We start from the raw sequence: 7,881 nt of genomic DNA, 5'->3' as shown, positions 1-7,881 counted from the left end.
AGCATCTTTGTCTCAAATCAAGCATCTTTGTCTCAAGTTCACTACTTAGTGCTTTATTATAGAATTTCGTATTCGGTTTAAGTCTCATATACCATTATCTTTATATGCTTTCAAGGCTTTACACCATATCTAATATCATATTTAAATGCAATATTTCATACTATTTCAATATCAATTTTATTTCTATAATGCATATGACATATTCATAACAACTTTCATGTCTCACATTTCATCAATCGAATATATCTATTCGTTTTTATAACATCATTGGCCCTCCAAGCTCGTAATGCATAATTCACATGAGCTTTCACAGGCTATCATTCATTATATTTGCATTTGCATTCAATTATTCAATTCAAGTATAAGCTACTCATTTCACATATCAAATTATCATAAATTGAACATCCAATGACAATTTTTCCTACATGTAGCCGTTACGTGGATCATTGTATCGATATACATTCACAAACCCCTAGAGATTTGGAGCTAGTGTTAGTTCCCATGGACACCCAGTGCTTAGAAGATACTAACTAATTCGTCGATGTATGCTCACGGACATCCAATACTCTGGAGAACTATCGAATACATCGATATATGCTCACGGACACTCATGCATTCTCATGGATATCCAGTGCTTTGGAAAGCCAATGCTTTAGAGTTAGTGATAATGCGCACTTAATTAGCATGTTTTTATTATTTATTTTAATTAATTTTGGACATGAATTTTACCTAATTTATCACTTAATAAATCATTTTCTATGTAGGTATAATTATTATCCAACTTATTAGGAAACGAATGAATATGTGGATTGCACAAAAAATTTGACACAAACTCGAGTTGATGCATAAAACGAAAATTTTAGAATTAATTTATTATTTTTTATTAAGACTTTTGACATTTTTAAGTTTGTTTCTTTTATTTTAAGATTTTATCAATTTAAATTATTATATTTATTATATATGTGTGTTAACGCGCGTGACTAAGAAGGAAGAGGGAGATGGCGCATAGCCATTACTCTACTTTTTAGGTTTTATTTTATTATCATATATAAGGGAAATGATGGAAAGAAATAGGGATATTTTTTAGTTTAATGATATATCAACGATTTTATCTTAAATTTCAATAATTTTATATATTAAGATAAAAATATTGAAATTTAGAATAAAAATATTGATTTGATAATAAATTATTGAAAAAGGGATAATGTAATTATAATTATAATTATAGTTTAGGTTTAGTGAGGGAGGGCATCGCCTCTCTTTTAGACTGAGAAGTAGATTTTAATTAGGTTTTATTTTTATAATAATAATAACTATTATTATAGGAGATTATAAGGAAGGGGAGGCGCACCTGCGCATAAACCAGAAACCATATTTGTTTTATTTTATTTTATTTTATTTTATTTTAATAAAATCTTCCTTTTTCATATTTTCTTTTATTGTTATTCTTAGGCTAATTTTTTATCTGGTTTTCAGAATCGTGCGACTCGAAACCGTACCTAAAATTTTTTTTTTTTAGTATTTATTGTTTTACCGGTTTAGGAGATAGATTCTGTTGTCTTATAAAGTTGTATTGGTATTAAGTCAAAAAGAGCTTGTTAACTTGGTGTTGATAGGCATACAATTGGAAGTACCGAGTCAATCGTCTGTCGTATTCAGTCTACTAAAGAACACAATGATGTGTCCAATTAAGTAGTTGGTTGGATCTGTCAAGAGAAATATCAATCGGATCTAAAAGACCTGTGCAGTTGAGGTCATTAGTTTGAGTTGGGCCTTTCTAGTTCGCAAGGCTATTGAAGAACAAAATCTTGGACACATGTTTCATGGTTGTTTGTTCAATAAGAGTTACTTGTTGGGTGTTCCCGCAATTAATTTACACATGGAAGGGTTTGGTGGCCTGATGTGTCATCGATCACTATAACTAACTTCTCAGTTGAAAGAGAAGATTTGTTATCAAGGATCGGTTCGAAACCGGAGCAAAAATCAAGCTTGAAGCAATAATTTCATCATATCGATTTATTTAATTAAATTTCATTTCTACTTATTTTTACTCTTATTTCAATTTCAATTATCTTTATTTATTTTTTACTTTTATCATATTTAAATTCCTTTTTTTTGCACATACCGTCACTCGTCGTGGGTATGACAGCTGCTTAGACGCGCAACCTGGTTGAACTAAACATCAATTTTAGATATCCCAACCTCTGTAGGATCGACCCTACTCCATATACTGCTATTTTTTTACTGTTTAGGCATAGGAATATTTTTTCGTGGATTCGACACTTGTCAAAAAGGGGATTCAAATATAGTAAAAGTAAAAATAATAAAGATAATTGAAATAAAAATAATAGTAAAAATAAGAAGGAATCAAATTTAATTAAATAAATCGAGATGATGAGATTCTAGCTTCAGGCTCAATTTTTTGCTTCGGTTTGAAACCAATCCTTGATAACAAGTCTTCTCCTTCAACCGATAAGTCAGTTATAGTGATCGAGGATGCCTTAGACCACCAAATTAATTGTGGGAACACCCAACAACTAACCTTTACCAAATGAACAACCATGAAACACGCATCCACGATTTAGCATTTCAGTAGCACTGTAAACTAGAAGGGCCCAACTCAAAACAAAAACCTTAACGTTTAGATCCGACTGCTATTTCCCTTGACGGATCCAACCAACTAGTTAATTAGACACGCCAATGTATTCTTCGGTAGACCGAATATGGCAGACGATCGACTTGGTACTTCCAATTGTATGCCTTTCAATACCGAAGCTATTTTTAACTTGGTGCCAATACAATTTTGTGAGACGACGGAATCTATCTCCTAAACCGAAGAAATAACAAATACCAGAATAAAAGTTTTTAGGTATGTTTTTGAGTCTCACCATTTTGAAAACTAGATAAAAAATTAGCCTAAAACTAGATCAAACTAATTCATAAAATCAAATAACAATAAAAGAAAATATGAAAAGGGATATTTTATTAAAAAAAATTGTTTCTGGTTTATGTGCAGGTGCACCTCCCCTTGTTGGAATTTCGATACTAAGGAAGAAAGAATTACAGAGAACAAACGAGAAATTTAGCAATAAAATTGTATGCTAAAGTTTTATATATTTCGCTTTATTTTTGGACAATGTAACAGGGGTATTTATAACAAAAAAACTCCTAAATATGGAAACAAAATAAAAAAAATTATACTAATAGATATCAAATATATTATGCTAATAAATACTAAATCCTGTAAGACATAACTTGCACGCAACCTCTTCAAGTCCAGATGCTACTAGTTCTCCAAAGTAATGAGTTCGCCCAAAAGACTATCTGCCTAGTGATTTACAGTTGTGTACGCCATTTGCTCCATTCGCCACATTCTGTTCAACAATCTTGATTAGTTCAACATTCCTGGAGAGTTTGCCAAGTGTGCACATTGCATGAATAGTTATATCGTAACACCCCTCATTGGCCTTCATGTTGTAAACACCAATTTTATTTCTCAACTCTTCAAACCTTGTCTTTCCAAATGGTTTGGTTAAAATGTCTACAAGTTGAATTTTAGTATTGCAATAAATCAGAGTCACTTCTTTGCTTTATTTGAATTCTCTCACAAAATAATACTTGATCTTGAAATGCTTTGTCTTTCCATAGAAAACTAAGTTCTTTGCAATTGCTATGGCGGGTTAGTTGTCGCACAAAATTTGGGTTGCTTCAATCTGTATAAGTTTTAAGTCAAAAAAAAGTTTTTTCAACCAAATTGCTTGGTTGACTGCTGAAGTTGCAACTGCATACTTTGTCTTAGCTGTAGATTGAACAACTTTTGATTGCTTCTTCGAGCTCCAAGAGAATACACCAGATCCAAGTGAAAAGAAATAATCAGAGGTTCTTTGCATATCATCTACTGATCTAGCCCAATCACTGTCACTGTACCCAACAAGTTTTAATGAGTTCACCATTGCAAACGAAACACCAAAATCAGTTGTTTCTTTGATGTATCTCAGCACCCTTGATGCGTCGCGAAACTAAGTAAAAATTTGACTGAGGCAAGTGCACCTATCAATTAATAGTAGAGCTACGATGAGCAAAGATATCGTTCCCAAAAAGACTAAAAGTACTAGTAATTACCATCTTTTTATTATTTAATCAAGTAATTCAAGTGATTGATTGAAAACTAAAATTAACTAATTTAATTAACTAACGAACACGACAAAGAACAAATCAGAAAAATAATCGATTAACAACCAACAAGTGAAACAATATCGAGGAAAAAATTCACCTAGATTTCATGTCGCTATCAATCTAAATCATGCAAATTCTTTACTTAGCACATTGATTCGTAAAAATCCCTAAATTATGCTAATATCTCTTTCGAGTATAAGAACAACTGAGCCTAGGTTGATGAATCAAAATTTCTTTTAATTTAAACCCCTATTATCGCATTAACTCGTGCTATGAATTCTCCTATTAGATTTCACTCTAATCTAGTAGATTTATGTCATCCTATTTCTAGGATTTCATGCAACTCCACTCAATTATGCAAGATCTATTCTTAAAGAGGGTCTATAGAACCACCAATTTAAACACATCAAACATGGATCGATATTCTAGAAATATTAAACCAAGAATTAAGCACACATAAAGAAGACGTTGTGTGGAGTAATGAGCCGACGATGGCGACAATGGACAGAGAAGGGAGGAGGGCAAGTGGTGGTAAGTTGGAGATAAATGAGAAGGAAAAGATAGAAGGGAAAGAGGGAGACTGGTGGCATGAGTTACGAATGGTGACAAAGGGAAAATGGAAGGGAGAAAGAAGGTGAACGATGACGTTGAGGAAATCAGGGTCGCTGGAGAAAATGGTGGTAGGGTTTTGTGTACGAGAGAACGATGGCATGGGTGAGGAAGAAAAGAGAGGGAATGAAAAGGAAAAAAAAATTTTAGGTTAAAAATAATGGCATGAGCGTGTATGAGGATCGTGTTGGGCCACACAGCTGTATGAGTCGACCGTGTAACTCACTGTGCGTGTCTCCTATTAGAAAATCAAAACCTTGCTGTAATGTTCACATGTGCGTGTCACTAGGCCATGTGAATCCACTCATACCATGTATGTGATACAAAATTGAAAAATTAGCTCCAGTATTCACACGGGACTCGGCACGCACGTGTGTGTAGGTCGTGTGTACCATATGGCCTTGTGGATCACCCTAGACTGTGTGGTCCCTTTTTTAAAATTTTAAGTAATAAAAATAAATATACTAATTTTTAATTTTTATTAAATTTTTTTAAAGTAATAAAAATAATTATACTAAGCAAGAAACCTAATTAAATGAAAGTCAAAGAAATAAATAAAAACACTCTGGTTACCTCCCGAGAAGTGCTTATTTAGAGTCTAAGCTTGACTTCCCTTTTCAAGCTCACGATTAAATCAGATTTTTGAGTTGAAGCTCATTTTTCTCGTTATTAGTATTACTACAAAAATAAATTTTGAGTTGATGATCATTTACCTTGAATGTGTCGTAATCAGGGTGTGTTACCTTAATGGTTTCGCAAGGAAAGACGTTATGTACCACAAATGGATTGGACGATTTTGATTTAAGCTTTTCAGGGAACATTCGTGGATCGAAATTGTCCAGTAGCACTTTGTCTCCAACTTTGAATTGGTTTCTCCTCTTTAAATGCACACTATGACATTATTTTGTTACTTCTTAATGTATTCTTGGGTTCTCATCAGTCGTTGTCTGCCGTTCATCTAATTTATCGAGCTACACCATTCGTTCTTCACTTGTCCCTTGATTTCTATCACTCTGAATAGGATATAGTTTAACACGTCATCAAGAATGATTTCATTAAAAGAATGTTGAGTCACATGATTACTAACATCAATAGAATAACGAGTATCATTTCGCTTACTAGAAACTCTCACAACATCACATGCTTGAAGAGTAACCTTTTCATCACCTACCTTCATCACAAGTTCACTATTACCCACATCAATAACAGTTCTAGCAGTGGCTAAAAAGAGTCGACTTAAGATGATGGGTACCTTAATATCCTCATCCATGTCCAATATAACAAAATCAACATGGAATATAAATTTATCTACTTTAACAAGTACATCCTCAATAATACCCCTAGGATACTTAATTGATCTGTCAGCTAATTGAATACTCATCCTAATGGGTTTTGGTTTCTCGAGACTAAGTTGTTTGAACAATTTATAAGGCATTAGATTTATACTAGCACCCAAATCAACCAAAGCTTTTTCTACATTTAAGCTACCAATAAAATAAGGAATAGTAAAACTTTTTGGATCTTTAAGCTTAGCAGGTAGTTTGTTTTGGAGAATGACCAAGCGCTCCTCATTGAGCTCTATAGTGGACAATTCGTCTAACTTCCTCTTATTTGTTAGCAGTTTCTTTAAAATTTTGGTATACTTTGGCATTTGCGAAAGAGTTTCAACAAAAGGTAAGTTAATATGCAATTTTTTCAAAAGTTCAAGAAATTTACCATATTGTTTATTCATGTGGTCTTTATTCAACATTCTCAGATATAGAATTGGTGGTTTGTATTTTCTGACCACCGGTTTACACTCTTTCTCGCATTCTTCAACCCCATCATTTTTCTCAACAACTTCTAGATTCACCTTATTTTCAGGCTCGGCTAATGCCTTTCTATTTTGTGAAGTGATTGCGTAGACTTCCTTTTTTGGGTTGGTTTCAATGTTACTAGGCAAACTACCTTATTGTGTCTTTAAAATCAATTTTGCAAGATGACTAATCTGATTTTCAAGGTTCTAAATAGATGTCTGCTAATTTCTCAAAGCCTTTTTAGTGTTTTGGAATCTAGTTTCTGACACTAAAATAAATGTTGAACATCTCTTCCAAATTCGACTTCATTCTCATAACTTGCCACTAATAGTTATTCAGTGTAATCTCCTCAATAAATTCTTAGGTTGCTTCAAGTGCCTTATTATTCAGTGTTCCACTAGCCACTGTATCAATTATTTACCTAGTCGAGGGATTTAAACCATTGAATAAGTTTAAACTTGTAACCAAAAAGGTAACTCATGATGAGGAAACCTTCTTAGAAGATCCTTAAATCTCTTCCATGCATCATATAGTGTCTCTAGCTCAGATTGAGAAAAAGAAGAGATGTAATTCCTCAACTTAGTTGTTTTGGCCAATTAAAAGTATTTCAACAGAAACTTCTCAGTCATCTGAGCCCAAGTCATGATGGAACCCTGTGGTAGTGAATTCAACTACTGTTTTGCCTTGTTCCTCAAAGAGAAAGGGAACAACCATAAGCGTATGACATCATGAGTACTGCCATTGGTCTTAAATGTATCGTAGATCTCTAAAAAGTTAGTCAAATGAGCATTCAGATCTTTATCTTGCAATCTATCAAAATGAACATATTGCTGCACCATCTAATTGTGTTCAGCTTAATTTCAAAATTGTTTGCAGTAATAGTCTGTCTGGCGATACTCGATTCAGCTCCAACCAGAGTGGGCCTAGCATAGTTATACATATTCTGAAGAGTAGGACTTGTAGGAAGTTGTTGATTACCAAGATTATTATCCATCTCTACAGTTATGCCCTTTTTCTCTTGATGGTCTATTAAGATATGTTGACATTGTCTTACTTTTCTAACTTCTCTCTGATTTCTATGAATAATTTTCTTGATCTCACTGTAAAAAATTAACGGTTCCAACAGGTTGCCTCTAGTTATAAACCAAGGGAACTTGTAGGAATAAAAAAAAGAAAAAAAATTAGAATGTAGAAAATAAATTAAAAATATTAAAACTAAAATAAAAATTCCTAAATTAATTTAAATAAATGTCTTGCTATTTAATTTTTACATGGATCTCTATCCGTGAACTATCGACTT

The 7,881-nt window shown here is 33.0% G+C and overlaps 1 non-coding gene across 1 annotated transcript; it reads left to right on the top strand.

Annotated features, from left to right (window-relative positions):
- The first annotated feature begins 7,055 nt into the window (after positions 1–7,055).
- Positions 7,056–7,162, top strand: LOC121215677 (small nucleolar RNA R71). The gene has a single exon (XR_005911653.1). It is a non-coding gene; the product is annotated as a small nucleolar RNA R71 (small nucleolar RNA).
- The last annotated feature ends 719 nt before the right edge of the window (positions 7,163–7,881 follow it).

The sequence above is a fragment of the Gossypium hirsutum genome, chromosome D03 (assembly GCF_007990345.1).
Source record: "Gossypium hirsutum isolate 1008001.06 chromosome D03, Gossypium_hirsutum_v2.1, whole genome shotgun sequence".
Taxonomy (NCBI): Eukaryota; Viridiplantae; Streptophyta; class Magnoliopsida; order Malvales; family Malvaceae; genus Gossypium; species Gossypium hirsutum.
Note: the sequence above shows the minus strand (reverse complement) of the source record. Positions and strands in the feature narration are given on the sequence as shown.